We start from the raw sequence: 27,983 nt of genomic DNA, 5'->3' as shown, positions 1-27,983 counted from the left end.
CTGGATCTCCCCCTGACAGCTGAGGAATTGGGTGACGCGCTGGGTCAACTCAATACGGGTAAAGCACCTGGGCCTAGTGGGTTCCCCAGTGAATTTTACCGGAAATTCCACCTGCAGCTTGGGCCGCATTACAGGCGGGCTCTGGAACTGGCTCGGGAGCGGGGTAGCCTCCCCCCGGACTGGCGTCACGCCGAGATTGTGGTGTTTCAAAAGCCGGGCAGACCCCCCGAGCGCCACGAGTCCTACCGACCCATCTCCCTTATTAATTTTGAAGCCAAACTCCTGGCCAAGGCACTTGCGAATCGCCTGCTTCCCCACATATCGGCCCTTGTCCACCCGGATCAGGCGGGATTCATGCCGCACCGGGCGACGCGACACAACATTCGGCGGGCGCAGGCGGCGATTGACGCGATTGGGACGACTGGGGACCAGGCGGCGCTGTTGTTGGCTGACATAGATAGTGCCTTTGACTCGGTCAGCTGGGCCTACCTCCTTACCCTCCTGCCACTACTGAACCTGGGTCCGGTTTTCGTCTCCTATGTAAAGCTACTCTATACCGATATCACCGCTTCTGTGCGCGTCTCTGGGGCGATTTCCGCGCGATTCCCCGTGGCCAGGGGCACTCGTCAGGGGTGCCCCCTCTCCCCGTACCTCTTCGCGCTAGCCATGGAACCCATGGCCGCCCGAGTGCGCCAGGACGCGCTCTATCGGGGCTTTGTGTGGGGGTCGGGCCACTCGGACCGCATTGCCCTGTATGCGGACGACGTGCTCTTTTTCATGACCGATTTACACCGTACAGGACCTCGTGTTCTTGACATAATGCGGGAGTTCGGCCAGACGTCGGGGCTCTTTCTTAACCCTCGCAAGTCAACCCTGTGGATTCTGGGGGGTGCCTCGGTGAGTTGCCAGTGGGCTGCGTCTCTTCAGGTGGCGGTCGACGGCATGAAGTACCTGGGCGTTCACCTCTCGGCCTCGCCTGCTGTGGCATGGGATCGTAACATCCAGCCGGTGTGGGACAGGGTCCAGGTTGATGTTAAGACCTGGACGCGTATGCCCCTCAATATCTATGGCCGGTCGGCTATTTTCAAAATGGTGGCCCTGCCTCGGCTCCTTTACCAACTACAGAATCACCCGTATAAAATAGACCCGCAGTGGTTCCGTGGTGTCAACTCGGTGCTGGGCAGATTTCTGTGGGCCGGGGGTGCCTCTAGGGTGGCACTGCGTACCTGCTTCCTCTCTACCTACTGTGGCGGCTTGGCGTCCGCGGATCTGCTATCGTATTACCAGGCCTCCCACCTTCTAGTGCTCAACGAGTGGTGGTATGGGGATCGTAGCGATCCGGCCTATGCACTGGAACACTCCTTGATGGGCGGTGCCACTCTCCACACTCTGCTGTACTCGGCCAGGCGGAGGAGGGCCTTGCCAAGGGTCACCCAGGTGGTCTTCGCGATCTGGCGGCAGGCTCTGCGCCGCATGGGGTGGTGGGGCAGGCTGACGGCCGAGACGCCACTGTGGCATAACGGTCTACTACCAGAGCTGGCCTCCTTGTCCGGGTTCGGCGGCTGGGACGCGATCGGGATTTCGTCCCTCGGTAATGTTCTCAACGGAACCACGCTTAAGTCCTTTCAGGACCTTAGCTCCGAGTATAATTTGTCCAGGTCCCAATTCTTTCGCTATCTTCAGTTCCGACATGCCCTTGGCCCCAGCCTAGTGGGGGCCAAGGCCTGGGCGACAAGAAAGTCTCTCAGATATACCGCTCCCTGGTCGTCAACTGCTCCCCCTCCCTTTCGACTTTGAAGGCCTCCTGGGAGAGTGATGTTGGCCCCTTGGATGATGACGACTGGCGGGAGGCCCTCGAATCCCCTCGGTGTGCAGCTATAGCCGTCCGTCTTCGGTTCATTCAATTTAAATACCTCCATAGGGCCTATTATACTAGGGAGCGGCTGTGGCGTGCGGGCCTCATAGCTGCCCCTGAATGTCTGAGGTGTGGTGCTGAGAGGGGGACACTTTTCCATACCGTGTGGTCCTGTGAGAGGCTGACCCGATTCTGGGCGGGTGTGTGGGACTGCCTGTCGGAAGTGCTGGGGTGGGATGTTCCCCGTACCCCTAGGCTGGGTCTCCTTCATATTCTGGAAAATGTTGGGGGTAACATTTACAAGCGCCACCTACTGCTGTTGGGACTCGTGGTGGCTAAGCGTGACCTGGCCCAAGCATGGAAGTGCGAACGTGCCCCCCCCCTGAGTGCGTGGAAGGCAGGTTTAGACTATCTGATGGGTTTAGAATTACCCGTGTTTGAGGCCAGGGGGTGCCCCCGGAAACACTATAAGATCTGGAAGCGGTGGGCAGACTACAGGGATCTGGACCTCGATCCCCCAGCTGACATTGATGATGTGCTGGCCCTTGATGTGGACCCCGGGCCCTAGGCTATTAGCCAACTCTGACATTGCTTCCGTCTCCTGTTGCTGACTAGCGATCACGTGCACTGGGTTAGGGTGGGATAAGGGGTGGGTAGTCGGGAGGGGTGTTGGGGGATGCTGTTGGGGATGGGTGGGCTGGGGGGTTTAGGGGCGTGCCCCCTTTTGTTTCCATAAAACTCTGAGTTCACTACCATGCCTTTCTCTGTCTGTGCTGTTGACAGTCTCCTCCTGACTGTGGAGGGCTGTCCTGAATCTTGATTGAACTCTTAATAAACACGGTTTTGAAAAAAATTAAAGATATTTAGTAAGGAAGAATAAAGGAAATAAATAGATTTTGAAACAGTATCATGTTCCTCGCCTTGTGTGCTCTCTGTTTTGGGGAAATAACCCTAACAACATACATATATATATATATATATATATATATATATATATATCCATACTTACTATTATAAAGAGAGAGCTGAAACCTTTGAGGCGGGTAAACTCAAGAAGTACAGCAGCAATCACAACACCCAATACAGCATTGGAAAGGGGAGTTGCAGCAGATGGACATAGGCTATACAGGTGGCCACCATATACATTAGAAACGTCAAGGAACCTTAGGGGTAAAGTAGTCCCTTGTGGGCGTGTCGGGGGCGTGTTCATGGGCGTGTCAAACTACACACATTTTACTTTGTGGCCGTAACCGTTGTCAGAGGGGTGTGGGCGTGTCAAACTACACACTCAGAGGGCCGTGGGCGTGTCGGGGGCGTGGTCGTAGCCGTGTCAAAGTACACACATTATACTTTGTGAGAGGGGCGTACCACAACAGCGTTCTCAGAGGGGCGTGCCACAAATTTTATAACAAAAAAATGGCCGCGTCATTCAGTAGCGCGCCTTTCCTTTCGCGAGTAATAATCACTTCTCACACGTCCGTATAGACACAAGGTGCGCTGCATTCACGCACATTGCCATTCAGGCGGCGTTAATAACATATGATGCGAAGCAACCTTTGTGGGCATAAGCGTTACCGATCTCAACCGGGGATAAACGCAGGCATCTCAGAAGGCACACGCCCACACGTCTCAGAATGCATACGCCCACACATAACAACGCTGAATAGCACGCACACCTCACGACGTGCACACCTCAGGATGTGCACGAATGCTAAACTCACTGTGATGAGATTAGCGTTCGTGCACGTCGTAAGGTGTGCATGCCCTTCAGCGTTGTTGTGTGTGGGCGTGTGCATTCTAAGACGCCTGCTGCATTGGAAAGCGGTGGGGTAGCGTCCGGTAAAGTTTGCCGTCCTTCAGCTAAATCTTTTCTATACCTGGACAACGTCGGGACGGGCAGCTAGTATATATATATATATATATATATATATTCCCGCTCCGTGTACACCTGCCGACCGCACTCGTAGGCTGGTGCTTGCTTTGTCGGGGGTGTGCCCGACATTTAATATTTGCTCAAACGATTCTCAAACCGCTGTCGCGCGGAAAAAGAGATAGCAGCACTCCAAGGGTATATGCACAAGGTTTATTTCAAGAACGCGCTTTCGGCACTTGGCCTTCTTCAGTATTGAAGTATTGAATACTGAAGAAGGCCAAGTGCCGAAAGCGCGTTCTTGAAATAAACCTTGTGCATATACCCTTGGAGTGCTGCTATCTCTTTTTCCGCGCGACAGCGGTTTGAGAATCGTTTGAGCAAATATATATATATATATATATACACATATGTGATCAAGGGCTCGAGGGCCCGAAACGCGTCATGGCGGTGAGAAAAGCGCACAAATAAAATCTGCAAATTTACCTGAATGGGTCCGGTTTGTTTTTTGTCCTGGTGTTAGTGGACGATACAACGGAGTTCCTGGAATACATATATATATATATATATATATATATATATACACACACACACTGTAAACAGTACACTAGGCAGAAACGAAGAATCCAAAGCAGACATATGATGTCAGTAAGGGGCACAGTAAAGAAATATGGTGGTTCTCGGAAAATGACCATTGAGCAAAAGACTGGACCAAAATCCCTGATTCTGACTGCCAATTTGATCATTACCAGGTGTACTTCCAGTGGCAAGGTTACCACTATAAGAAAATATTCATGTACGACAACTGAATCAATCAAGTAGTCAGCTCTCTCTGCTTAACAATTTCACTGTTACATGAACTATACGAAAGTTCATTTAAAATTTAATTTGCAGCAGCCAATAAACGAAAGTTGGACTATGGAACACTGCATGTTTCTGTAGGGGCTGGCTTGGTCCAGTTGCTAAGTGCAACCCACTGAACCACAACATTCGGTGGTCTTGAAATGTAATGACTCAAAAAAAGACAAACAGATCTGCATGACTGAATGCTGGTGACAGCAGGATATATGCATCTTAACAGAGTAGTCTCACCTTCTAGATGTCATTTTTGTCTGGCTTCTAGATCACTTCACACTGTTCTCAACAGCCTTTTTGCTAGCACAGAATCGCATTGGACTCAGCGGGTTCCCATTGGGTTCACGTGTCAGGTTCCAAGTTTGTCGTCCTTTTAAATGGTTAACAAATCTAAAAATAAGCACAAAAAATAAAAATGAAAAAGCACCCAAAACCCTTTCCAGGAGACTCTACCAGAACTCGGGATGCACATAGATGACGTCATGCACAAGCGACTGCCTCCAAACACATAGCAATAGAAAAGGGACTAGAGAAAGAAAGTTGCCGAAAAGTCTGTCAGCCATATTGGTCGAGAGTCTTTTCAAAGAAGTGCAATAGGACCGCCACTTTCTAATGTCAACAAATCTAAAATGATAATATTGAGTAAAATGAAAGGGAATTCGCATCAAAGTAAGTTTTTTATAAAAAAAATTCAGACTATACAAAACTGCAAACATTTAAAAACATGCCTGTCACGCTCATTCAACTAGCGTCTTTTATTTGCACTAAGAATAGGTTAAAAGGGGGGAGGAGCTACGCTAGCAAGCAAGATGGCCGCATAAGCTCCCGGCTCCGCCGACCTCCGCCAGCAGCTCGTATATCCTGCAAGTTATCCTGTTTTCCAACCGGACTCCCGTATATATGAGGAGTGACTGACTCTGAAGGCGCAATCCCGAACTTTTTATCACACCGGATGACGGAGATGCGCCGTGTTTCGTTTTTGGCCTACCTGGGAGTGGAAGCCGGGGCCTCGATTTCTAACCCATCCGGGCTAGAATTGAACAACATCGGCTGTGAACCTTGGGCTTTGTCCGGTCTCCCGAACGGGGACATAATCTACCTGTTTTAAACGGCGATTTCGTATTCTGCCTGCAACGCACACGCCACGGCGTGACACATTGTTTGCTGCGGCCCTGTATCCGACGCCCGGAGACATAGTAAGCTTGTCGGGGGGGTGCGGACGGGAGCCCCGACCAGCGGCGAAGGTGCAAAATTGTGAGGTGAGGGTGCCCGTTGTTGGTGTCCGCTCCAGATTTGCCTGCTTCCCCGGAGTAGCCGGCCTCCGGGGTCTGCATCCTGATCTGTTCCTTACGAGAGGAGATGGAGGGGACGAAAGACACACCACCGCTGCGCACCGTAATGGCGGCCATTAGAGCGCTATACTCACAGATCATCGTCAACTACCAGGCACTGTCGGTAACAATGGATGATCTTTGCCGGAGACCGGACAGCGGCTTTTTGCCATCATCGCAGCCAGCGGTGCCACCAGCGAAACATCGTGTATCCAACTTCGAGGTCCCTGTGCAGACGCCGGATCCCTTTCGCGCTGCTGATTCCTATGAGACAGATCGCGCGCCCGTGGATATTGTCAGCGTCCCTTGCTTAAACCCTATCTCGCCGAATATCACTATGGACAACCTTGACTGCCTTAACAAGATCACCTGTGACTATTGGAAAGTTTTATCATCCTTCCACGCTTTTCCTCGCTGGCTCTGTGGAGATCGTGAACTTTTATCCTTTATTTGGCTTGCTCATACTGACTTGAACTTTCATGAAAACTTTACCTCTCTCATTGTTGCAGTGGCCTGGGTTATAAGTGCTCCAGTGGACATTCGTACTGGCCAGGGTTAACTTGTGGGACTTTTTAGGATACGGGAAAATAATTTAATCTGCTGCTGGGATTGTGACCTGTGAAATGCGGGAGTCGGGTGGTATGTTTCGTACTTACCCGGATTGATTGTGCATCTCGCTACATTTATTTTGCACTTGTTTCCGGGTGGTCGCGTCTGGTGGAGGGTAAGGGAGTCCAGGAGTGTGTTTTTTTTGTCTCTTCTCCTCCGCTTCTTTCTCTCTTTTAGGGACGTTTCTGGGCGACAGGCACGCTGCTAGTGGGTTAGGCCGTAGCCATTGCAGGGGTGCAGGGTGGTTTGTTATTTTGCCTTTGTTTTGTTCTATGGCCCCTTCTTTCTTCTCTTTCTCTCTCTTTAGGGTATTCCTCTGGGCGACAGGCACGCTGCTAGTGGGGTAGGCCGTAGCCATTGCAGGGGTGCAGGGTGGGGGATGCGGGGGGGTTTGTTATTTTGCCTTTGTTGTGTTCTATGGCCCCTTTTCTTTTTTCTCGCAGGGTCCGGTAGCGATACTTTCGATCTCATCCTGCAGCATATGAGTGGGGGGGGTTTGGGGTGGGTGGTTATGATGATAGATTGGTAGCTTTGTCCTTCTCCCTTAGTGAACATACTGGCGCTTGCATTTTTACTGTTGGTCTATCTTGATCCATGACTGCCTTTTAACGCCTACCCGCATTTTTATACCTCCAGTGTGTAGCTCCGGATATCCTGTATCTTCTTCTTTATCTTGTTTTTGGGGGGGGGGGGGGTAAATATAATATGAAACCTTAGGCATATCCTTGATCTCGAAATGTTTTCAATACATCGTCTATCCTCTACTGCTGCCGGACCCATGGGTTGTCGGCTGAAGAGCTGTGTTATTGGATTTCCTGATACGTTCTGCATACATGTGGTGACCGGCCCCTGTCGATGCAGGGCTACTTCTGTATTTTGTGTTGAACGATATAATGAAGGTTTAAAAAAAAAAAAAAAGCTGTCAGCATTTCGTGGTGGGGGCAGGGGAGCGGCATTGTGTGGCGGGGGCGGGGTAGTGGCTTCCTTTGAAGTCTGATGCTGATAGTGTGCGATGTGCACACACCCGGCTCACATGCACTGTACCCGATCCGCATTTAGGGTGCACTTTTCAAAGCCCTTACTTTATTCTCGCCAACAAGCATTGCTAAAGCAATGCCTTAGGCTCGACCTAAAAAGGAAGCAAACCAACAGTAAACAATGAGTGACCTCTAAGCCCAACGATAGAAAACAAAACGTCTCAACGAGACTTAAAAGGAGACCAAGAGAAACTTAGAGAACACAAAGAAAAATACAAGAATGAAAAAAAGATACAGAAACAATGAAACATAGATTTGAAGGAAAATAAAAAATAAAAGGCAAATATATAAAGAAACAAAAACACAAAAGAAGGATGAAAGACAACAAAAGTGACAAAGAAAAGAACGCTGTGGAAAATCTGGCCTAATGGCTCAAGTTGCTGATTTTGGAGCAACTAATTTCGAATCTCGCCTACTCTCTGCATCCTGTGATTCTGGGAAAATTGCGTAATCACTCCGCAGCTAGAAAAGGGAAAAATAAGAAATCCGGTGGAAAAATAAGTCTTGTAGTCTGAGTTTTATTTGTGAAAGGTCTATTGACGCTGTGTGGGCTTCAAATTGGCATTATAATAAAAAAAAAAAAACTAAAAATACACCAAGCATTTGCAATGCAAGAGTTCTTGCATTTACGCGAGTTTAAGCTATTGGCATTGTAATTACAATGCTTTTTATTTATGTTTTAAAAAGAAAACAAAAATAAAAGGCATTGTTATTTGCAATGCCAATAGCTCAAATTCGCGTCAATGCGAGACCCATTGCATTGTAAATGCTTGTTTAATGCTCTGGTCAACTTGAGAACGTTATTTCCTTCAGATGCCCTCTAAAACTAGAAACATTAAGCAGTGGTTCATGCTCTGTAAGATATCTGTATGTAACCTGCATGTTACAGGCTCGCCTCACAGCACGGCTGACTCAGACTTTCATCTTTTCACAGTAGACCACAATGAATACTGCCTCATTTGCTAATAATTACACTTTTTAAGCACCATCCTTTTGTGATGTGCACTGTATAAACAATCACTATAGAAGTGAGCAAAACATTTTCTCACCGTTATTTACATGACATCAGGTTAACACCCTTCCTTCAGTTCCTGCCCATAATTCTGTTACCTACAGCCGCATTATTTAATATTGCCTGTAATTTGAACTGCTTTCCAGAATAATGACATTACTGCCACAATAAAATATACCATCTGTCTACATTTTACAAGCCATGTGGCACAGCATCGGTTATGCTGTTCAGCATGGCTTGAACCCTTTGCAGAACCAATAGTACCCATAGACGAGAACTACTGGCTTTGATAATGCTTCCTTAAGCATGTCGTCACTGGGACATGTAGATCTTTAATAAAGTTCCACATCCTTCCTGTGCAGGGGAAAGCCATACCTCGAGAAGAAATGTTTTCTTTTTCTACGCTACCATTAACGATACATGCATTAATCATCTTGACTTTGACGACATACAACTTCTGATGTTTGTGCTATCCATAGAATGAGTAAATAAAAACACAAAAATGTAAAAATGTGGTTGAAAGGATGCGGCATGTTAGATGAGGGGGCAATGCAGGCTGCCAGTTAGTGATCTACATCAGGAAAATAAATGTTAACAATTGATTTGTAAACAGTAGTGCAAAGAATGGAACTGTAAGAGAGCCGTCGAAGAAACGATATTTTGGCTTTTTGCACTTTGTGAAGTTTTAGATGGCACAAACTCAACCCAAAATCATTGTGGCGATTTACGTGACCACTTTCCTTAAGCTCAGACTCCTGTTGCTTTCCGCACTGAGAGATTAAGTGATTTGCCCAGAATCACAGGATGTTGAACTACGACGGGAATAGAACCTTGTTCTCCACATCCAAAGAAAGCAGAGTCGGAGGTTAGGCGCAGCTCATCTCTGGGTTGATGAGGATTCCCCAATTTCATTCTGTATGTTACATAACACTGACTGGACGAAGGTCGGTTATCGCAGCAGTTGCTCACCTGACTCGGGACTCCTGAGCTGATACACTGGGTCAGCATTAATGCAGAGGCTGACGGCTGCACCGGGTCCCATGGGTTGGAAGACGCCATCAGTAAACATACAGAGACTGGCTTGTTTACTTCTCAACAGTCTCCAAAATTGCCGCCGAGCCCGGAAACAACATGCTGTCTCCGCGTACACATCTCCTGTTCACGCAGGCACAGCGAGCAGGAGACAGGGAAAGACAGGAGTTGTGCACGCATACACATGACCCGTACACATGCACATCTCCTGTCCGGGGGGAGGGAGGGAGATCAAGTGAAATGCACGTGCTGTGTTCAAACGCCAGCCCTACGCGGGGACAGGAGATGTGCACACATACGGAGTGCACAAATCCTGTCCATACGCGTGCACTTGTCCTGTCCCCCTTCGGCCAAGAAACCAACGACAATAGGTCTCGCCAAGGCGAGCAGCGCATTCGCTCCGTCGCTAGGCGAGACCTAAGAAAAGGAGCAAGGGGAATATACGGGAAAAGCCTGGGAGCCAGTCCACAAATGGGAAAATGACAGGAAGAATGAACAAGCATTTGCAATAGGTCTCGCATTCACAAGGCTTTGAGCTATCGGGACTATAAATGTCAATAGCTTAAATTCTCGCAAATGCGAGACATGTTGAATTGCAAATATTGTTTGTTTTCAAGAGCTCCATGCCGTGCTTGCACTTAATAGAGTACACGCCCCTTTTAGACAAGCAACGTCTAAATGAAGGGGCATGGCCTCTTTTAAGTGTAAGCGCAGCATGGGGCGCTTGTTAACCCACACAAAAAATATTTGTAAAGAAATAGGTGTCACATTTGAGAGAGTTTAAGCTATTGTCATTTACAATACCAATATCTCAAACTCTCTTAAATGCGAGACCAATGGTTTTCTAAAGAAGCTGCCGCCATTGTCGGGCTGCTTAAAAAGTGAAAGCGCGCATGGTGAGCTGAATGTGGCTGCAAAGCAGTTTATGCCTGCAGTAAGACAAAATTCTCTAAATGGTACTTACAGACTAAATAACTAATAATAGGAGGTTACAAGTGAAGACAAGGTGGTACTAACAAGCTGATTACCGAATCAGAAGCCAGCATTTACAAAGGACAAAGACACAAGCCAATAAAAAATATGGGCAGACAGCAGGCAGAGCATCAAGTGCATACTCAAATTCAGAATGCCTCACAGAGCAGCGCATGTGCTGCCCAGTCTCGACCTAAAAATTAATTACGTTTGTTATGTTAACAGGTATTTTTAAAGCACACGGCTACTCCCGGGAGTGTCCCGGCGCTCAGGACAAAAGATCCGCAACACTGAGCCAAAGTACTCCAGTTTATGGCTGCTGTTGGAATAACCAGGTTATTAATTTCCTTCTGAAGGTGAAGGGATCCTAGGATTTCCTCAACGCGAGAGCCAGGCCATCCTAGAGGCGAGAAGCCATCTCTTGGAAAGATCTGCCACCCCTCAGAGAGAGCTGGATACGAGGGGTGATGATCAGTGACTAGGCGGATGGCCTCAGAGTTCGACACGGAATATAGTGTTGCAGTCTGTACCCAAGATATGGGGCACCAATTTTATGAAAGGCCTCAAAAACCAGCACTAATGATTTAAAGGTGATCCGTTTCCTGATAGGTAGTCAGTGCAGGGAGGCTAGGAGAGGTGAGGAATGGGTTCTCGGCCCAGCCTATAAAATACCTCTGGCCGCCACATTTTGGATCACCTGGAGGCGGCCAAGTAAAAATTCAGGAAGGCCAAGATACAGAGCATTTGCATAGTACAATCTCGACACCACCAGAGCTTGGACAACCGTCTTCCGGTGGGGGACCGGGAGAAGAGGCAGAAAGTTCCTCGGCATCCTCAGCATCCCGAAACAGGTCCCGCCACTGATTGAATTTGGGCCTTCATTGAGAGAGAGTCATCAAATTTGCGCCTACATTTTTTACAGTCTGAACAGCTGCAGTGGGAGGAGACATGTCTTGCGGCCACCAATGATGCCATAGATCACAGGACCGAGAGCCGAAGAACATCTTCTCTGACTTCTCAGAGTTGCAATTCAGTTGGTTTTTCCTGAGCCAGTGGAAAAGCTCTGATAAGCATGTGTTTATCTCCTCACTGTTAAATTCTGAGCTCTTCCCGCGGGTGAAGAGCAATTGTGTGTCATCAGCATATGACAATATCTTAGCCCCATAGTTCTCTTCGAGACGCACAAAAGGCGCCATATAAACATTGAACAAAATGGAGCTAAGAATTGAGCCCTGAGGGACCCCCACATTCATAGGGGACATGGGTGCAGAGAAAGGCGGGCAACAAATGGTTTGCTGGCGGTTATTCAGGAAGGAATCAAACCATCTCCAACACCGTGCCTCCAATCCCGCCCTCTTGGAGCCTTCGTAAATTCCACTGTGGAGCACGGTATTGAAGGACGCAGAAAGATCCAGCAGCACCAGAGCTGCCCAGCTCCCCTTATCCAGAGTGGTTTTAATAGTTTCCACAACTTTCAGGAGGGCAGTCTCCGTGCTAAAATTGGCTCTGAAGCCCGATTGGCTTGGGTGGAGGAGATGGTTGGCCTCAATATAGTCCGTGGTCACCAAATTAACATAGCTCTCCAGAACTTTAGAGAAATATGGTAATAAAGATATCGGCCTATAATTACTGGCCACCGAGGTATCAGCCGTAGGATTTTTTTAAAGAGGGAGGATTTGGGCTTTTTTCAGACCTTACAGAAAAGGGGGTGGTGATGAACAGAGTGTCTGAATTAAGCAGACCACTCTTACCCAGTCCAAAGATCAGGGCTTGATCCATCACCGTTATTTATCTCACTGCCCCATCCCAGCTCAGAACCTGGCTATATGCAAATTAGTCTGTCCCTGGCCCAGTGCATTATGGGAACAGGGCAGACCAAACTACCAAGCCAATTCTTCACCAGAAAGGAGACAAGCTACCGGGGACCGGTTTCTGGCATTTCAGTCTCTTCGGCCCGGCTTGCTTGAATCCTGATGGAGCAGTGAGAAAGGGACTCATGTCTGAGTATACCCTGCCACACCTATAGTGGCCAAAAACGATACAGAAAAGGGGGTGGTGATGAACAGAGTGTCTGAATTAAGCAGACCACTCTTACCCAGTCCAAAGATCAGGGCTTGATCCATCACCGTTATTTATCTCACTGCCCCATCCCAGCTCAGAACCTGGCTATATGCAAATTAGTCTGTCCCTGGCCCAGTGCATCATGGGAACAGGGCAGACCAAACTACCAAGCCAATTCTTCACCAGAAAGGAGACAAGCTACCGGACCGGTTTCTGGCATTTCAGCCTCTTCGGCCCGGCTTGCTTGAATCCTGATGGAGCAGTGAGAAAGGGACTCATGTCTGAGTATACCCTGCCACACCTATAGTGGCCAAAAACGATACAGAAAAGGGGGTGGTGATAAACAGAGTGTCTGAATTAAGCAGACCACTCTTACCCAGTCCAAAGATCAGGGCTTGATCCATCACCGTTATTTATCTCACTGCCCCATCGCAGCTCAGAACCTGGCTATATGCAAATTAGCTGTCCCTGGCCCAGTGCATCATGGGAACAGGGCAGACCAAACTACCAAGCCAATTCTTCACCAGAAAGGAGACAAGCTACCGGGGACCGGTTTCTGGCATTTCAGCCTCTTCGGCCCGGCTTGCTTGAATCCTGATGGAGCAGTGAGAAAGGGACTCATGTCTGAGTATACCCTGCCACACCTATAGTGGTCAAAAACGATACAGAAAAGGGGGTGGTGATGAACAGAGTGTCTGAATTAAGCAGACCACTCTTACCCAGTCCAAAGATCAGGGCTTGATCCATCACCGTTATTTATCTCACTGCCCCATCCCAGCTCAGAACCTGGCTATATGCAAATTAGTCTGTCCCTGGCCCAGTGCATCATGGGAACAGGGCAGACCAAACTACCAAGCCAATTCTTCACCAGAAAGGAGACAAGCTACCGGGGACCGGTTTCTGGCATTTCAGCCTCTTCGGCCCGGCTTGCTTGAATCCTGATGGAGCAGTGAGAAAGGGACTCATGTCTGAGTATACCCTGCCACACCTATAGTGGCCAAAAACGATACAGAAAAGGGGGTGGTGATGAACAGAGTGTCTGAATTAAGCAGACCACTCTTACCCAGTCCAAAGATCAGGGCTTGATCCATCACCGTTATTTATCTCACTGCCCCATCCCAGCTCAGACCCTGGCTATATGCAAATTAGTCTGTCCCTGGCCCAGTGCATCATGGGAACAGGGCAGACCAAACTACCAAGCCAATTCTTCACCAGAAAGGAGACAAGCTACCGGGGACCGGTTTCTGGCATTTCAGCCTCTTCGGCCCGGCTTGATTGAATCCTGATGGAGCAGTGAGAAAGGGACTCATGTCTGAGTATACCCTGCCACACCTATAGTGGCCAAAAACGATACAGAAAAGGGGGTGGTGATGAACAGAGTGTCTGAATTAAGCAGACCACTCTTACCCAGTCCAAAGATCAGGGCTTGATCCATCACCGTTATTTATCTCACTGCCCCATCCCAGCTCAGAACCTGGCTATATGCAAATTAGTCTGTCCCTGGCCCAGTGCATCATGGGAACAGGGCAGACCAAACTACCAAGCCAATTCTTCACCAGAAAGGAGACAAGCTACCGGACCGGTTTCTGGCATTTCAGCCTCTTCGGCCCGGCTTGCTTGAATCCTGATGGAGCAGTGAGAAAGGGACTCATGTCTGAGTATACCCTGCCACACCTATAGTGGCCAAAAACGATACAGAAAAGGGGGTGGTGATAAACAGAGTGTCTGAATTAAGCAGACCACTCTTACCCAGTCCAAAGATCAGGGCTTGATCCATCACCGTTATTTATCTCACTGCCCCATCGCAGCTCAGAACCTGGCTATATGCAAATTAGCTGTCCCTGGCCCAGTGCATCATGGGAACAGGGCAGACCAAACTACCAAGCCAATTCTTCACCAGAAAGGAGACAAGCTACCGGGGACCTGTTTCTGGCATTTCAGCCTCTTCGGCCCGGCTTGCTTGAATCCTGATGGAGCAGTGAGAAAGGGACTCATGTCTGAGTATACCCTGCCACACCTATAGTGGTCAAAAACGATACAGAAAAGGGGGTGGTGATGAACAGAGTGTCTGAATTAAGCAGACCACTCTTACCCAGTCCAAAGATCAGGGCTTGATCCATCACCGTTATTTATCTCACTGCCCCATCCCAGCTCAGAACCTGGCTATATGCAAATTAGTCTGTCCCTGGCCCAGTGCATCATGGGAACAGGGCAGACCAAACTACCAAGCCAATTCTTCACCAGAAAGGAGACAAGCTACCGGGGACCGGTTTCTGGCATTTCAGCCTCTTCGGCCCGGCTTGCTTGAATCCTGATGGAGCAGTGAGAAAGGGACTCATGTCTGAGTATACCCTGCCACACCTATAGTGGCCACAAACGATACAGAAAAGGGGGTGGTGATGAACAGAGTGTCTGAATTAAGCAGACCACTCTTACCCAGTCCAAAGATCAGGGCTTGATCCATCACCGTTATTTATCTCACTGCCCCATCCCAGCTCAGAACCTGGCTATATGCAAATTAGTCTGTCCCTGGCCCAGTGCATCATGGGAACAGGGCAGACCAAACTACCAAGCCAATTCTTCACCAGAAAGGAGACAAGCTACCGGGGACCGGTTTCTGGCATTTCAGCCTCTTCGGCCCGGCTTGCTTGAATCCTGATGGAGCAGTGAGAAAGGGACTCATGTCTGAGTATACCCTGCCACACCTATAGTGGCCAAAAACGATACAGAAAAGGGGGTGGTGATGAACAGAGTGTCTGAATTAAGCAGACCCCTCTTACCCAGTCCAAAGATCAGGGCTTGATCCATCACCGTTATTTATCTCACTGCCCCATCCCAGCTCAGAACCTGGCTATATGCAAATTAGTCTGTCCCTGGCCCAGTGCATCATGGGAACAGGGCAGACCAAACTACCAAGCCAATTCTTCACCAGAAAGGAGACAAGCTACCGGGGACCGGTTTCTGGCATTTCAGCCTCTTCGGCCCGGCTTGCTTGAATCCTGATGGAGCAGTGAGAAAGGGACTCATGTCTGAGTATACCCTGCCACACCTATAGTGGCCAAAAACGATACAGAAAAGGGGGTGGTGATGAACAGAGTGTCTGAATTAAGCAGACCACTCTTACCCAGTCCAAAGATCAGGGCTTGATCCATCACCGTTATTTATCTCACTGCCCCATCCCAGCTCAGAACCTGGCTATATGCAAATTAGTCTGTCCCTGGCCCAGTGCATCATGGGAACAGGGCAGACCAAACTACCAAGCCAATTCTTCACCAGAAAGGAGACAAGCTACCGGGGACCGGTTTCTGGCATTTCAGCCTCTTCGGCCCGGCTTGCTTGAATCCTAATGGAGCAGTGAGAAAGGGACTCATGTCTGAGTATACCCTGCCACACCTATAGTGGCCAAAAACGATACAGAAAAGGGGGTGGTGATGAACAGAGTGTCTGAATTAAGCAGACCACTCTTACCCAGTCCAAAGATCAGGGCTTGATCCATCACCGTTATTTATCTCACTGCCCCATCCCAGCTCAGAACCTGGCTATATGCAAATTAGTCTGTCCCTGGCCCAGTGCATCATGGGAACAGGGCAGACCAAACTACCAAGCCAATTCTTCACCAGAAAGGAGACAAGCTACCGGGGACCGGTTTCTGGCATTTCAGCCTCTTCGGCCCGGCTTGCTTGAATCCTGATGGAGCAGTGAGAAAGGGACTCATGTCTGAGTATACCCTGCCACACCTATAGTGGCCAAAAACGATACAGAAAAGGGGGTGGTGATGAACAGAGTGTCTGAATTAAGCAGACCACTCTTACCCAGTCCAAAGATCAGGGCTTGATCCATCACCGTTATTTATCTCACTGCCCCATCCCAGCTCAGAACCTGACTATATGCAAATTAGTCTGTCCCTGGCCCAGTGCATCATGGGAACAGGGCAGACCAAACTACCAAGCCAATTCTTCACCAGAAAGGAGACAAGCTACCGGGGACCGGTTTCTGGCATTTCAGCCTCTTCGGCCCGGCTTGCTTGAATCCTGATGGAGCAGTGAGAAAGGGACTCATGTCTGAGTATACCCTGCCACACCTATAGTGGCCAAAAACGATACAGAAAAGGGGGTGGTGATGAACAGAGTGTCTGAATTAAGCAGACCACTCTTACCCAGTCCAAAGATCAGGGCTTGATCCATCACCGTTATTTATCTCACTGCCCCATCCCAGCTCAGAACCTGGCTATATGCAAATTAGTCTGTCCCTGGCCCAGTGCATCATGGGAACAGGGCAGACCAAACTACCAAGCCAATTCTTCACCAGAAAGGAGACAAGCTACCGGGGACCGGTTTCTGGCATTTCAGCCTCTTCGGCCCGGCTTGCTTGAATCCTGATGGAGCAGTGAGAAAGGGACTCATGTCTGAGTATACCCTGCCACACCTATAGTGGCCAAAAACGATACAGAAAAGGGGGTGGTGATGAACAGAGTGTCTGAATTAAGCAGACCACTCTTACCCAGTCCAAAGATCAGGGCTTGATCCATCACCGTTATTTATCTCACTGCCCCATCCCAGCTCAGAACCTGGCTATATGCAAATAATTCTGTCCCTGGCCCAGTGCATCATGGGAACAGGGCAGACCAAACTACCAAGCCAATTCTTCACCAGAAAGGAGACAAGCTACCGGGGACCGGTTTCTGGCATTTCAGCCTCTTCGGCCCGGCTTGCTTGAATCCTGATGGAGCAGTGAGAAAGGGACTCATGTCTGAGTATACCCTGCCACACCTATAGTGGCCAAAAACGATACAGAAAAGGGGGTGGTGATGAACAGAGTGTCTGAATTAAGCAGACCACTCTTACCCAGTCCAAAGATCAGGGCTTGATCCATCACCGTTATTTATCTCACTGCCCCATCCCAGCTCAGAACCTGGCTATATGCAAATTAGTCTGTCCCTGGCCCAGTGCATCATGGGAACAGGGCAGACCAAACTACCAAGCCAATTCTTCACCAGAAAGGAGACAAGCTACCGGGGACCGGTTTCTGGCATTTCAGCCTCTTCGGTCCGGCACCCTAAGCGTGGAAGGGTATACTCAGATGTGAGTACCTTGCTCATTGCACCATCAGGATTCAAGCAAGACGGGCCGAAGACGGCTGAAATGCCAGAAACCGGTCCCCGGAAGCTTGTTTCCTTCCCAGTGTAAGAATTGGCTTTTGTAGTCTGGTCTGCCCTGTTCCCATGATGCACTGGGCCAGGGACAGACTAATTTGCATACAGCCAGGTTCTGAAACTGGGATGGTGCAATGAGCTAAAAAACGGTGTTGGATCTAGCCCTGATCTCTTGACTGGGTGAGAGTATTCTGCTTAGTTCAGAGACTCTGTCCATCACCACCCCTTGTTGTAAATTATTTTGTCCACCCTAAGCGTGGAAGGGTATACTCAGATGTGAGTCCCTTGCTCATTGCACCATCAGGATTCAAGCAAGCCGGGCCGAAGACGGCTGAAATGCCAGAAACCGGTCCCCGGAAGCTTGTTTCCTTCCCAGTGTAAGAATTGGCTTTTGTAGTCTGGTCTGCCCTGTTCCCATGATGCACTGGGCCAGGGACAGACTAATTTGCATACAGCCAGGTTCTGAAACTGGGATGGTGCAATGAGCTAAAAAACGGTGTTGGATCTAGCCCTGATCTCTTGACTGGGTGAGAGTATTCTGCTTAATTCAGAGGCTCTGTCCATCACCACCCCTTGTTGTAAATTATTTTGTCCACCCTAAGCGTGGAAGGGTATACTCAGATGTGAGTCCCTTGCTCATTGCACCATCAGGATTCAAGCAAGCCGGGCCGAAGACGGCTGAAATGCCAGAAACCGGTCCCCGGAAGCTTGTTTCCTTCCCAGTGTAAGAATTGGCTTTTGTAGTCTGGTCTGCCCTGTTCCCATGATACACTGGGCCAGGGACAGACTAATTTGCATACAGCCAGGTTCTGAAACTGGGATGGTGCAATGAGCTAAAAAACGGTGTTGGATCTAGCCCTGATCTCTTGACTGGGTGAGAGTATTCTGCTTAATTCAGAGACTCTGTCCATCACCACCCCTTGTTGTAAATTATTTTGTCCACCCTAAGCGTGGAAGGGTATACTCAGATGTGAGTCCCTTGCTCATTGCACCATCAGGATTCAAGCAAGCCGGGCCGAAGACGGCTGAAATGCCAGAAACCGGTCCCCGGAAGCTTGTTTCCTTCCCAGTGTAAGAATTGGCTTTTGTAGTCTGGTCTGCCCTGTTCCCATGATGCACTGGGCCAGGGACAGACTAATTTGCATACAGCCAGGTTCTGAAACTGGGATGGTGCAATGAGCTAAAAAACGGTGTTGGATCTAGCCCTGATCTCTTGACTGGGTGAGAGTATTCTGCTTAATTCAGAGACTCTGTCCATCACCACCCCTTGTTGTAAATTATTTTGTCCACCCTAAGCGTGGAAGGGTATACTCAGATGTGAGTCCCTTGCTCATTGCACCATCAGGATTCAAGCAAGCCGGGCCGAAGACGGCTGAAATGCCAGAAACCGGTCCCCGGAAGCTTGTTTCCTTCCCAGTGTAAGAATTGGCTTTTGTAGTCTGGTCTGCCCTGTTCCCATGATGCACTGGGCCAGGGACAGACTAATTTGCATACAGCCAGGTTCTGAAACTGGGATGGTGCAATGAGCTAAAAAACGGTGTTGGATCTAGCCCTGATCTCTTGACTGGGTGAGAGTATTCTGCTTAATTCAGAGACTCTGTCCATCACACCCCTTGTTGTAAATTATTTTGTCCACCCTAAGCGTGGAAGGGTATACTCAGATGTGAGTCCCTTGCTCATTGCACCATCAGGATTCAAGCAAGCCGGGCCGAAGACGGCTGAAATGCCAGAAACCGGTCCCCGGAAGCTTGTTTCCTTCCCAGTGTAAGAATTGGCTTTTGTAGTCTGGTCTGCCCTGTTCCCATGATGCACTGGGCCAGGGACAGACTAATTTGCATACAGCCAGGTTCTGAAACTGGGATGGTGCAATGAGCTAAAAAACGGTGTTGGATCTAGCCCTGATCTCTTGACTGGGTGAGAGTATTCTGCTTAATTCAGAGACTCTGTCCATCACCACCCCTTGTTGTAAATTATTTTGTCCACCCTAAGCGTGGAAGGGTATACTCAGATGTGAGTCCCTTGCTCATTGCACCATCAGGATTCAAGCAAGCCGGGCCGAAGACGGCTGAAATGCCAGAAACCGGTCCCCGGAAGCTTGTTTCCTTCCCAGTGTAAGAATTGGCTTTTGTAGTCTGGTCTGCCCTGTTCCCATGATGCACTGGGCCAGGGACAGACTAATTTGCATACAGCCAGGTTCTGAAACTGGGATGGTGCAATGAGCTTAAAAACGGTGTTGGATCTAGCCCTGATCTCTTGACTGGGTGAGAGTATTCTGCTTAATTCAGAGACTCTGTCCATCACCACCCCTTGTTGTAAATTATTATTATTTTTTTTTTTTTCAGACCTTAGGCATTTCTCTCACCTGGAGCGCAGAATTCAAAACAGCATTAACTGCCGGATTAATTACCTCTGCAATGGCGGCCAGACTTTTGGCCGGACCCGGGTCGGAGGGTGACCCGGATTTGAGGGCTTTCATCAGTGCCAGGTATTTATCCAGTGATATGGTGGGGACCTCAGTAAGTGCAGAGCCTATGACACAACAGCTGGGACAGGGCAGATCTCTGTCCCCTCCTACTACTGGTAGTTGAGCCGCAAAAGAGTCTTGGATGATCTTAATCTTGTCATAGAAGAAACAGGCCATCTGGTTAGCCCAGACCTCACTGGGGACGAACGGGCTGCTAATAGCTTTAGGGGAGGAGAATTCTTTAACAAAATTGAAAGTTCTCTGCATCTATTCCCCGCATGCTCAATTTTAGCAGCTAGAAAGAGTTTTTTCCCCTCACGCACATTCCTTTAGTGCTCCTTAAAGGCATGTTATAGACCGTTTTGTCAGTCAGCTTGTAGTTAGTGCGCCACATCCTTTCCAGGCGTTTACAAGCACTCTTACTTTCCCTAAGTGCCTCCGTAAACCAGGGCTTGAAGCTCTATTAATTTTTGACTTCCGCCTAGTAAAAAGAGCTAGTTCTAGGGCGCGAAGTTGGAGCCAATTCTCCAATGCCAGTATATCCTTTTCCAAGCTCACATTGATGGGAATAGGATGGAGACAGAGAGACATTTGCAAAGCCTCTGGAGTAGTCAAATGAAAGGGCCTGTAGCTACTCTCCTTGGGCAGATTGTGAGATTGAAGGCTGCCACAGTCCCTGTTAATTATAAATTTGAGCAGAAAATGGTCCGACCAGGCTAAAGGTAATGGGGTGTCCAATTCAATCTATTTAGAAGAGAAAACCTGGTCCAACGTGTGGCCCTGTTCATGGGTCGGGAGATGAACATATGGGGTCATGTTAAGAAAGTCTAAGGCTTCAAACAGTCCTCTAGTCTCAGGTTACATCATGTTATTTATATGAATATTAACCCGTTCCGTGCTGCCGTCGGCCATTGGCCGACGGCAGCACTACCTCCCCAGTGCTGCCGCCGGCCAATGGCCGACGCTGCCCTGCCCGTTTTGCGGAAGTGCGGCACTTCCGCAAAATCACGGTCGCCGTTAAGGTGTTAAAGTACCCGAGTAACAGGCAGGGACTGTATTTCGGCGCAATCGCAGCAATGATGCGGCTGATTGATTCCAAGAATTTCCCGGCAGGCCCAGGAGGTAAACAACTATCCCTGCAATGGACTGTTGAGCAGAGATTGTAATAAGAAAGCCCAGGCTTTCAGCCCCCTCTATCTTCCCAATAGTTAGTGGAGAACAATTGAGGGCTCCGGACAATGAGCGCCACTCCCCCTCCCCTCCCCATAGGGCGATCTTGCATAATAATCTGGTAGCCCGGCGGGACCACAAAGGCGATCGGGGGATTGGAGGCTTCTATTTGCCACGTTTCAGTTACAAACACTAGGTCGGGGGAGGAGTCACTTAGCGGATCAAAAAATTCAAGTTGGTGCTTCTTTATTGAGCGAGCATTGAGAAGGAGTGCATTCAGCTGCCTACGTCCCCCCGCGTTTGGTCTGAAAGTGTATTGATGTTGTGGTTCGAACAGGGCTCTAAACATATCTGCGACGCCATCCTGTTGCAATAACTACACACAGTACCCTTCATAACCATCCGAGTTGGGAGGTGAAGGATACATCTAGCATTGTTACCTATATTCACAAGCTCTTCCCTATCGTAATTCAGGAGTCCCCTCGTCTCCGTGGTCAGACCGGCAGCATTTCCGGCTCCGGCCACGTCCAGGACGCTGAGCGGTGCGCACGGTGCGCAGCGGTGCGCACGCTGCGTTTGCCCGCTGCGCGCTCGCACAGCCTCGCGCTTTATGTGTTCCAGAATTGCCAGCAACGAGACCGTGCCGCCTCGTAAAAATGGCGGCGTCGGTATTGAGGGCTGCAAGAATCAGAGTTCGATTCCCCCACCACACCCCACAGTTCAAGAGCACCAGATTCTCAGTACACCAGTTAAAATAATATCACTCCGGTTGGATTTTAAAATCAATTAATTCATTACAATTCGTTATAAAACAACTAGAAAAGGTTGAGAGGATTGTGCAAATTAGCAAAGCAGTCTGCCACCTGACAATGGTGCACCTACAGAATCGGAGGGAGCTGGTCTCATTTAAGAAGGCATTTTGGGTTCAAAGGCACACTGGGTAAGTCACTTAGTTATGTGTGACTTTCATATAGTTCTACTTTTTAGCCACCATAAATATGCTTTCTGGGACTACCTTTTCCCATTTGAATAACAGACGTAAAAGTCACAACACACAAAGGGCTTAGATTTTTGTGCATATAAGCTTTCAGCAAGAACAGTGCGAGGGTAGTGCTCTAAAATAGTGTGTTCTATCCTCTGTTCTTATTTCTCTCCGATTTGCAATTACTTTTGTTGATAAGAATGCAGTCATTAAAGGAAATTAAAAGAAAAAAGCACACCAGAATTAATCTGAGTCAAGTTACTTAACACACACACAAGTGCCAACGTTTCAAAGGCAGCCACTAAAATGCTAGAAGATGGGCTTGCAGTTGTCACAGTATAAAATACTAAACAAGAATTTGTACATACAAACGTATTGGAAGACATGATTCTGAGCCAGACATGGTTTCTTACCTCCTACTTTGAGCTCTTGCAGGTTACCATTGTACTGTGAGCAGGACAAAAAAAAGTCTAGCTTGACGCTCTGAACACTGAATAAACCCATATGATGCCAGGAGTTTTTCAATAATCCCCGTTTCACGCATGGCTGCTGATGTTCCATTGGGTTATACATTGTGTCCATTGTTGTGGAGAAGGTTTAGATCAAAGCTCATCTATCCAGAAACAACAAACGGTGAAATCTATTTGTTTTGAATGAATCCGTAATTAACATAAAAATGTCACTACATACTCTACTAAAATAGGTAAGAGGAAACTGTTAAGGTACATTTGCCATTAGCATGAAAGTCAGTTTGGTAATGTTGGAAAGTGGGTTATTGGTAGGGGCGAATGTAGGTTTACCACTGGCAATAAGGCCACTAACACATGATAGGACCCAGCATAGATCTTAGAAAATTATTCCTATGCTCAACCCTTGGTAACGTGGCTGCGAGCAGACAGGCTTAACTTCAAAGACAGGTATGTAAAGCATTTAAAAACACCATTTCAATAAATAATTAAGACACAACACAAAATAAAAATTCCACACCAATTTATAAAAATAGGTAATTATTTTATCTTTATAATGACACCAAAACAAAAGAAATCCACTGTAGGGAACCAGAGACATGCATTTTTAGAGATTAGTCCCTTTCTAGTGCTTAGAAACCAACAGTGCCCCTTTTAGTCATTTCGTTTTCTCTGTCAGGGACACACCTTTATAAATTGTTCTGAAGAATTTTCTCACCACTGTGGTGGACCGCCTTCTTCAGCAAGCGGGGTCCAGTTAGAACACCTTCCTGGAGGTCTGCTTGCGGGTCCCAAAGTATCCAACACACAATCCAAGGTTCTGGAATCTCCAAGAGGGTCCTTGAAAGTGTGAAACTTCAATTCCGCAATCCACTTGAATAAAACCCTTACGAATCCACTGGTACTCCAGGCTTTGAATTCTTTGTGGGGCTGTCCAGGTGAGCTCTGTTAACCTGTAGCTTGCAGGGAGTTCCACTCTTGTCCATTGGGAGCAAGGTAATCCACAGGGCGGCAGTTTCACTTGGTGCAGTCTTCAGAGGTCAGGCCTTAGAGTTCCTTGCACAGCAAAATCTTTTCAGCAGGGCACTTCTGCTTCATTCAGTTTCAAGCAGCAGATCTGGAGGGCTCTGCCCCTCTCAGATACTTATTCAAAATTCTCTGGGTCAAGCACCAGGTCACTTCTGACCAATGAGAGCAGGGCAACTCCTCATAGTTATGACCTCTTGCACCGATCTTATCAATCTCACTCTACGGTTAGACCATCGAATGGCAGAGAGGGGAGGAGATGGTAGAAGAGGAGATAAGGTATGGGTTGGAAGGGAGCAGGACGGCTGTTCCTCTGTCCTTCCTAAGGAAGTTGGTTCTGAACCCATGGATGTGGGAGCTGTAAGGCCCCCGTTATCTAAAACAGAAAGAGAGAGTCGCAGGGCGCAGGGTCTCTATGTATTGTGGATAAAAGGGGCACTACCTAAGAGACTGCCCTGCAAAACCCAAGAAAAGGAATACGTATTATTACGGGAAAAGGAGGCAATCACGACTGTGGGATCTACAGAAAACAGCAATTCTCCCGAAATAGAGCAAAAATCCAGACTCACCAGAAAAGATCTGGAGATTGCCATCTTTAGCGGTCATCGAAGTAAGAAGGACTGAGTCACACATAGTGCTGTCCATAATCCTTAGGGCAGGACAACGGGAATTGCAGGTGCGGAACATGATCAATTCAGGGGCCACCGGAAACGTTATCGACTATGACCTGGTACAAAAACTGGGATTGACAAGAGTGCCTAGTATAAAGCCCAAACCCGTGTTAGCAGTAGATGGCACACCCTTGAAGTCAGGTCCTATCACAGAATACACTGAGTTGGTGGAATTGGTTCACAACGGGGATCCTCAGGATCACGTGGAGGACATCACGTTAAATATAAATGAAGCACCTCAATACGAGGTCATATTGGGCATGCCCTGGTTATGGCAACATAATCCGACCATGGATTGGAGACAAAAAAACATTAGTTTTCACTCACCAGAATGCTTAGCTGATTGCATGAAAGACAACCTTTCACATACCTTGGCTCTGGCACAGATCTATCAGATCTGTGCAGCCAAAAAACGGGTAGACCTCCCTGTGGAGTATACCTTGTACCAAGAAGTGTTCAGTGAAGTCAAGGCCGAGGCGTTGCCACCGCATCGCGATTATGATTGTCGGATTGACTTAGTGGATGGGGCAGTCATTCCATCATGTAGGGTCTATGTTCTATCAGAATCCGAAACTAAACACCTGCGAGAATACCTAGAACACTTTGTCGCCATTGGCTTTATCCGACCTTCACGAACTCCTGCCGCCTCTCCTCTTTTCTTTACGACAAAGGCCGATGGCGAGTTGAGGGCTTGTATTGATTACAGCGTATTGAACTGAAATACCGTGAGAATTAGATACCCGCTTCCACTCATTCCAGTATTGCTGGACCAGGTAAGGGAGGCCTCAATCTACACCGACTCGATCTAAGAGGAGCCTATCACTTGGTCCGTATCCGCGAAGGGGATGAGTGGAAAATGGCGTTTAAAACACGGTATGGGTTGTTCGAATACTTGGTAATGCCGTTCAGGCTATGCTATGTCCCAGCGGCATTCCAGTATTTCCTCAATGATGTACTCAAGGATTACATAGATCGTATAGCGATTGTGTATATAGACAATATTCTGGTCTATTCCGTCTCTCAGGAAGAACACATCAGCCATGTAGCCATGATCCACAAAAGTCTACAAAAACATAGCTTATTTTGTAAATTAAGCAAATGTGAATTCAGTGTTACTGAGGTTCAGTTCTTAGGGGTCGTTTTGAGTCCTAAAGGGTTTAGAATGGCTGAGAGAAAAGTGGAAGCAGTGCAGGATTGGCCTGTCCCAAAGAGCGTGAGAGAGGTGCAATGTTTTCTGGGATTCTCCAATTACTATCGGAGATTCATCTCTCATTTTTCCCAGTTGGCCTCTCCAGTGACCTGATTATGGAGGAAAGGAATGATTTTTCAATGGACCACCGAAGCCATGGAGGCATTTACTCAACTAAAGAAAGCCTTCTGTACCGCTTCCATCTTGCGACACCCACAAATCGACATACCGTTCATCGTAGAAGCCAATGCCTCTGATGTAGCGGTTGGAGCGGTGTTGTCGCAAAGGGATAGATATTCTGGACAGCTGCATCTAGTGGCTTTCCTTTCCAAGAAATTAAATCCAGCCGAAGCCATCTATACAGTGGCAGAAAAAGAACTGTTGGCCATCAAAAGGGCCTTTCAAGAGTGGAGACGCTAGCTATGGGGGGCACGGCATCCCATAACAGTCTATACAGACCATCGAAACCTTCAATTTATGAAGACCGTCCATCACCTCTCACAAAGACAGATACGGTGGATGCTGTTCTTCGCGGAATATGATTTCCTAATCCCCTTTCGTCCTGGGTCCGACAACCGAAAAGCCGGCTCTTTGTCCAGACAAGGAGGGGACGATACCCAGCAACAAGATCATCCAGAAGCCATAGTCCATCCAGACAAAGTCTTATGTGCAGTGACAGTGGAACATTTTCTCGAGCAAGTCAAGAATCACCAGTCTCTAGACTTGTGGAGGCAATGGGTAGATCAAAGTACTCTGCGAACCCTCCAACATGGGGTGCCTTTGCATAACAACAAATTGTTTCTGCCTACTCCTATCCTCCGGTTGAAGGCCTTCAACTTGTGTCATAATGCGTACTGGCTGGACATCCAGGACATAAGAAAACGCTACATCTAGTCCAGCATTACTTTTGGTGGGAAAAAATGGCTAAAGACGTGGAACAATGGGTGTCACAATGTGAGACATGTGCTCGTGCCAAAGGGGATCACAGCAAAACCAAGGGAAAACTGATACCTATGCCCACACCTTCACAACCATGGCAATGATCAGTTTGGACTTCGTCCTAGGGTTGCCAATGGATCAGGGGTATAACGCCATTCTGAATGTCATAGACAGTCTGACTAAAATGGGCCACTTTGTTCCCTGTAAAAACTTACCCACAGCCAGACAGACAGCCCAGCTGCTTTTATGACGTGGTGAGGTTACATTGTCTTCCTAGAGTCATTGTCTCTGATAGGGGACCTCAATTCATTGCTAGATTCTGGCATATGTGGTGCAAAGCACTCCACGTAGAAGCCGCTCTTTCTACCAGCTTCCACCCGCAGACCGATGGACAAACAGAGAGGTTGAATCGGACTTTGAAAAAATATCTGAGATGTTATTCGAAACCAGCACTGTTGTGGCTGGCAGAACTGTCTTATAATAATACTTGCCACAGCTCCATAAAGGAAACACCGTTCAGAGCAAACACTGGTTTCCATTCCACCACCCTGCCTCTAGTTATTCCAAGTGAAGTGCAGAATCATCCAACGGTACTGGCACAAGTTGAGTCTCGTTTGAAGATACACAAACGGTACAGGCGACACTTGAACATGCCAAAAAGACTTACAAAACATGGGCGGATTGACACAGAGAGGAGCGGCCTACGTATCAGGTGGGGGATCGGGTATGGCTCTCCACTAAGAACATCCGCTTTCGTTTTCGTAGCATCTTTCATCCTCGATTCATTGGTCCTTATAGTATTCTCTGTAAAATCAACCTGGTGACATACAAGCTGAAGCTACCGGCGTCTCTGAGGATTCACCCAGTTTTCCATTGTGGTCTGTTGAAGCCTGCCCGTTGTGCAAGACGCCAGGCCACACCTCTAGTGGTGAGGGATGGTCAGCTGGAGTATGAAGTACGTCGCATCCTGGACTCCAGATACCGACAGGGTTGTCTATGGTATCTCATTTATCGGAAGGGGTATTCGTCAGAATATGATTCCTGGGAGCCAAGTACTGGTGTGCACGCTCCTCGTGCAATACGTCTGTTCTATCTCCGCAATCCTGGTAAATCTGGATCTAGGAGGCGCATGGGAGAAGGACGCACTGTCAGGCCTTGAACTCTTGAAGCGCCTCCAGTACAGCGACCGAACTACAATTCTCAGAAGGCAGTCCTGCTGGAGGTGGAATGCTTATCAACCACGCACAATGCGGGAAACGTACGTGAATCGAGTTGTACCGGAGACTTCT

General features: G+C 48.3%; 1 long non-coding RNA gene across 1 annotated transcript in view; it reads right to left on the bottom strand.

Moving 5' to 3' along the window:
- Positions 1 to 27,983, bottom strand: part of LOC144753912 (uncharacterized) — an 804,407-nt gene that overhangs the window by 755,205 nt on the left and 21,219 nt on the right. The window contains exons 2-3 of the long non-coding RNA XR_013594598.1: positions 22,816 to 23,015; positions 4,818 to 4,970 (exon numbers count right to left, since the gene is read on the bottom strand). This is a non-coding gene — a long non-coding RNA (uncharacterized LOC144753912). The remainder of the gene's footprint in view (positions 1 to 4,817; positions 4,971 to 22,815; positions 23,016 to 27,983) is intronic.

The sequence above is a fragment of the Lissotriton helveticus genome, chromosome 5_1 (genome assembly GCF_964261635.1).
Source record: "Lissotriton helveticus chromosome 5_1, aLisHel1.1, whole genome shotgun sequence".
Lineage (NCBI taxonomy): Eukaryota > Metazoa > Chordata > Amphibia > Caudata > Salamandridae > Lissotriton > Lissotriton helveticus.
Note: the sequence above shows the minus strand (reverse complement) of the source record. Positions and strands in the feature narration are given on the sequence as shown.